Here is a 6,514-nt window from a genome sequence, read left to right on the forward strand (position 1 = left end):
TATCCAAGAAGTTGACTTAGAAACACCCTTCCAATACCTTGAGGCTAGCATACATCAATGGCAGGTTTCTCGCTTCCGGTGATAAGTTGACAGCACTGACCTTCGATCGAAAGACTTTGTATGGTGTTCGACATCAAAACATCCATTCAAACCATGCAGAATGTACTACAGTACCTTGAGGATCATTATCATTATCGGTGATTTCTCTCACGTCTGTTAATAGCTTACATCATTGGATGGTAATCAGATGGTGCCTTCCCATGTTTGACTTCAGATCACATATTCACATGGTTAGACTCATACTTGAGCGAACGATTGAACGAGATAGAAGACCATGGATCTAGTTTCATCCATCTGGGGTGTGATTTTAGGAAATGTACCAAATCATTCGTACAATGGATTTACATTGATGGTCATCCAATCATGGGTCTATATATGTAGACGACTGTCTATGTACTTGTAATGAAATTTTATATGCTGAGCATGGGGATGCCTTCCCTCAACAATTCATGAAAATTCCAAAATATCATGATATTATTTATTGTAATTGATGCAAGTCACCATCCACTTCGGAACCTCCTCATCACATTGTAAAACATATCACTCGACATTATTATTTTTGAATTCATGCTTTAGGGGGCAATTGTTACAGATCCATTTGGGGACATCACTCACATCATCTAGATCAGTGTTTTAGGGCTCATCAAACCCTAATTTTAGTTTCTACATGCCCTAAACAAGTCAACCTTTTGAATCCCTCCTTCCTAGACAATTTCATGGTCTGAAGACATCCTGAAATGACCTCTAGAGGGACCAGCGCAGGTAGGCCCATGCAGGGGTGTGTTGTAGAGTAGTTAATTCCATGCCAGGGTGCTCTGCAGAACACTTAGGCCCTCTTTGACCTGCGCTGGGCAATTTTGAGCGAAATTCACATAGGGTTTGGGGAATATTCTTATCTTCTGGAGCCTTCTAGAAGATTCCCACACTTATCATCTCCTATGAGCTCAAAAATGGATGAGGAATGAGTTAAGATACCTCCTATCCTCTCATCCCTTCCTCCATGGAACTAATTCTAAGTATGGAAGGTCATTCAATACCCTCATTGATGACAAAACCTCCTCCATCTTCCTATAAATTGAGCACTCATCTAAGTGATCAAGGGCTGGACTTTGATGAATTGTAAGGAGATAATGTTAGTTTGAGAATTGAGATTATTGTAAGTATCGTTATGCTGCCGGAATGTCATGCTTATGATGTGATGTGGATGGAACCAAAGCTGGAGGAGTGACTTCAAATCAGGGTTCATTTTTGTAATTCTTCCTGTTATTCAATAAAGTATTTACACCTTTTTCCATATGCTTATCTTGATATGTGATGCTTATATGTGTGAATGTATCTGATTCCATTCACTTGTAATGAATAGATATTTTGCTTTGATTGGTTCTTTGTCTTCTGTTGATGTTTACAGGTACTTCTGAAGCGTGTTAAGTGTGAGAAGGAGCAAAAGGACCGATACAAAGGAGACAAGAGGAACTTTGTATCGGTCTTGTCGCTTCTTCCCGTAGGTACTTCTCAACCGAAAGTACAAGTAGGTTCACTCATTCTCTTTGTCTTATCTATTGTTTATAGAAAACTGTTAAAGTGCTTTAAATTGTTGTTCTAGATATGGCTACTTATCTAGGGACTTAGTATTTATCCGCAGATACCAAATTCTTCATAACACACCTTAATTCTCAATCAGAATCCATCAAGTTCACCATGGAAATTGAGGAGAATGGTCACCTTCCATTTCTCGACATTCTCCTCTCTAGGAAGGAGGATGGTTACATCTATCCCCAAGTATTTCGGAAGAAGACTCACACTGAACAATACCTCCATGCCAGTCTCATCACTTCCCAGCTCAGAAATTCAGGGTTCTCAGCACTCTTGCTACTCGTGCTCTAAGAATCTCTGATGATAGCCACCTTGATCAGGATAAATCTCATCATCTTGAAGTTTTTAAAAATAATGGGTATATCAGACCCCAAAGCCTCAAGGCCTTTCATAAAACCAACAAAGCGCCTAGAGTTAAACCCGCTCGAGCTAATCCTATCTCTAAGGTTCATCTCTCGTATATCCAAGGAACCACGGAGAGGATTTCCCATATTCTTAAGAATATGAATGTCTCTTCCTCTTTCAAACCTCTTAAAACCATTAAAATTCACTTAGATCTATAAAGGACCCTATTGACCCTAAAGACATGAAAGGAGTCTACCTTGTTCCCTGCTCCTATGGTATCCCCTACATTGGGGAAATAGGAAGGTCTATTAAGCAGAGAATCATCGAACATGTTGCTGACATTAGACACAATCGATCCCGCACATCAGCCCTTGTCGAACATGCAGAGAAATCGAAACACCATGTCTGCATTGAAGAATCCAAAGTCATTGCTAGGGTTGATCATTTCCACCACAGGAAACTCAGGGAAGCGATTGAAATTGAGAGGCATGCCAGAAACCTTAATAGGGATGATGGCTGGAAATTAAGTAAAAGTTGGATTCCAACTCTCTCCTCTTGACACTTGACTCTTCCCTCCCTCTCCATTCTCCTGTTCGTTTTTCTATTTCTCCCTTTTTGTCTTCAAGCTTTATCCCCCCCTTATTTCTATTATTTTCTTTAAACTTCCTTTGCTTAACTTGAGAAATAAATTTCTAATATAATTGGTTGGCCTAACTTATCCCATTTTTTTTTAATTTTCATCTTTTAATAATAGTCTTATTAATTGAAATCAACATTATTAACTTATAATGAATCTAAATACTTTAATCTAAATTATTCCTAGACCTAATTTATCTTGGATGAGTCAAACCCTAACAGATCACATTATATAAATTAATTATTTAGATAACACGATTATAAAAATTAATATTATTAAATTAATTAATTTATAATATCGAAATAAATTAATGATTCATTATTACATAACAACTAGTTCCTAACTAAATATTAAACAATTTAACAAATAATATTCTTATTATAGAAATTAATAATATTTTAATTTGAAATATTATCAAATTTATCTTAAATAAGTCAAACCCTAACAAATTACATTATAATAATTAATTATTTTTAGATAAAATTATTATTATAAAACTTGATATTATTAAATAATCTATTTATACTATCAAAATAAAATACTTAAATATCACATAACAACTAGTTTTTAACTCAGTAACAAATTAACCAACGATTATTTTTCAGTGGCTAACTCTGGGCAATGATGCATCCATGCTATTTATTCCTTCAAAACCAATGATTTCTCACCTTGTCCTGAGGATGAACCACATTAGCTGGTTTGAAACGTCGACCCAATCCTAACGATGTGATTAATATGAAATATTGATATCTACATTAAGATTGGTATTGAGGATAGTGAGGAAATCTTGAGGATATGGTGGATTTCTTCCGTAAGGCCCTTGCCAACCTCGTTGTTGATATTGGTTTTAAGGTTGGGATTAAGATGGCCAGGGTTTCCAAGACTAGGATGTGTTCCAATTACTTTGATATTGTTGTGCATAACCATGAAATTGTGAATTAAGATCTTGCATCATACCTAGTTGACGAGGCTACCATCGTCTTTTTGGAGCTACATAACAAAGTTGTCCCAATGTTTGATTTGCTCCACTTTCTTCCTGGTAAACTTCCTTCAACCTTATTAATGATGGGTAATCTTTAATAGCATGTGATCCTGCACAGATAACACAAATTTCAATGTTAGAAAGTGGACATTCATGCAAAGCATGTTTCTTTATACATTTAGGGAAAAATAAAAACAAAGTAGCATTCTCAACTTTTTTCTTGTTTTTCATTCTTATCATATTAATTTGTTCACTTAAATTACCAAGAATATCTAGAAAATTTCGAAGCTCAACTCAACTTACCGACCCTGATGCTGACTTACTTACTCTTGACATAAGTGTATCTCGAAGGGATCTATCATACTTTGCTTTTCCTCTTGATGTGTGCTTACATAATTCACAAATCTCTTCAAATGATTGAATTGAGAAACATATCTTTTACCCATGAGATTAAGGAGATCAATCCACTCGTCTCTAATTTTTCTAGTAAGAGGGATTTTAATGTATTAAAACCCGAATTAAGCAATTTTTCCCTCTTAACATTTTACATAAATATCTTTACCAGATCCTCAAGGATCTCATCTTCTTTTTGAGTCACTTTAAAGATTCCCTCTTTAATATCATGATGTATAAAACAATATTTATATTTTTTTAGAAATATCCTTTTCATATCATCCCATGATCTTATTGAAATAGACCCTAAAATCATAAACCATTTAAGAACTATATCCTTCAATGTTTCCAAAAATAATTTCAAATTTTGAGTGTTTAATAAGTAACCATAAGATATACAAAGTATTTCAAATTCAAAAAGAAAGGCTTCCAGGTCTTATAATCTCATACCTTGGAAGTTGGGAAGCACAAATAGACAAATGTTATTCATTTTAACATTTATATTAGTATCTTGAATGGGAAATCAAAAAGTATCTCCTTCATTGTCATCATTTCCATCTGTTTCTTCTTCCACCTCTTCCACCTTCAGGAGTCAGTCTTCTTCTATATGAAAAAGTAGGAATTCATGGTATGGAAGGTGATGTGGCTCTTACTACACCACATTATCTAGTGGGGGTGGTAGGCGATTGAAATTTTGAAGTTTGTTTTCTGATAAATCCACCTCTAGAATGCACTCGAAAATTAATGAAATTAAAATTTTATGGGGCTAAAATTGAGATGCAATTCAACATCTCTAGTTAGGAAGAATGGGCCACAATCATGATGCACAGGTTCTTACCTCTCATCTTACCACTCTTCCTAGCTAGAGTTGTGTAAATAAAAAGACATTCTAAATTGAAAGCCAATGCTTATGTATACTTCCCCAACAATGACGCAAAAATGTTGGGTAATTTAATTGTGAGTCAAATTACTTAGCATTAAATTTTTGATCTAGGTTCGTATACTTGTGAAGTACACTACACTATATGTGCTAGGAAATTAACTTTCAATCTCAATTATAAAAGAGCTTCTACACAATCAAATGAGGCAATTTTTATCTCAAAAGATGCAATAAAATTCTAAAGCAATGAAGATAAATTTTAAAGCAATGGAAATGAAGTGCTTATGAAATGAATTCTAAAGCTAGGTACAAAACATGAGAGCAACTAACTTGAAATCAATTGAAATTCCTATTATATGAACGTAATAATTCTAGCTTAACTAATTTATGAAAAGCAAGAGACGTAACTTGTCAAAGCTTGAAATCTTGAATTCTAAGAAAGCTTGAAATTTTAATCTATGAACTATGAAAGCAATCTAAACTTTAAAATACATATTTTCTATTCTATAAAAATGAACACAGTTCTATGGTATGAAAAGGAAATAAAATTTCTATCCTTGATTTCCATTCTACGTATAATGGAAGGACACTTTTATACTATGAAGAAGGAAAGGCAATTATGTGCTATGGAATCAAATTCAAACTTGATTGTGAAATGAAAACAAATAACCCTAAACTATCATTATTCCATCATATGAAAGACAAAATTAATTCAGTGTGTGCATGCTTAGCTTTAAGAGTTCTTTCATGTCTAGAATGCCTGTGTGAAAATGCCTAATCTTACTCAGAAATTAGAGGTGAACAATTGTAAATGGTAAAGAACTTTAAGCAAGAATGGTTATCAATATTTTTGTTGTTTTCAGGAAGCTTTTCAAGTGCTTGATCACTGCAAGAACAAGAGATAAATGAGCAATAAATCATGTGAAATGAATGTATAAAACCATAGCAATAAAACAACATATTGATTTATAAAAAGAAAATAAATTGAACTATATTACACTCACACTCATCAGGGGGCCCTTCTAAAGTGCACAAGATATGGAAGCTCGGAAAATTAATAAATCAACCATGAACTTCTTTCATTGAAACAAAACCGCAAATAATTTAATTAACACAATGTGTATACAATCAAAGGAGATAAATCAATTGCAAAGAGCATTAACAAAAATTTGAATTCAATTCCCTTTTTGCTATATAGTGAATCATATTAATAATGTTTCTATAATAACAATATGAGAAACTGCCTGTTAGAAAACCTTCGTATGAATTACATCTATGTCTTTTAGTTCTATTTGAGATGATATAAATATAAGAAGATCAAATTTCCATGTATAAATTGAATTCTAACTTCTTGATATGTTGCATGTCCTTTGTTGAATGGGCATTGAATAATCAAAACTGTTTGTCCATGCAATCTGGAAATTTGGGGTTCAAAGAACCAAGAAAAACTCCTAGATTCTCCACAATATGAGGAAACTGGCCGCACGTAGCTTAAATTGGCTCGTTATGCGAAAAAACCATGTTTTCGTTTTTCAAAATTCATTTTCATTTTCTCATAAAGATCATTCAACCTTGACTAGTGAAAATTGTTGTGTTTTACCTTTGATCTCATGTTGGAGGTTCA

Source organism: Pinus tabuliformis, chromosome 4_1 (assembly GCF_031772625.1).
Source record: "Pinus tabuliformis cultivar Carrire ecotype Pingquan chromosome 4_1, CPIR1, whole genome shotgun sequence".
NCBI lineage: Eukaryota > Viridiplantae > Streptophyta > Pinopsida > Pinales > Pinaceae > Pinus > Pinus tabuliformis.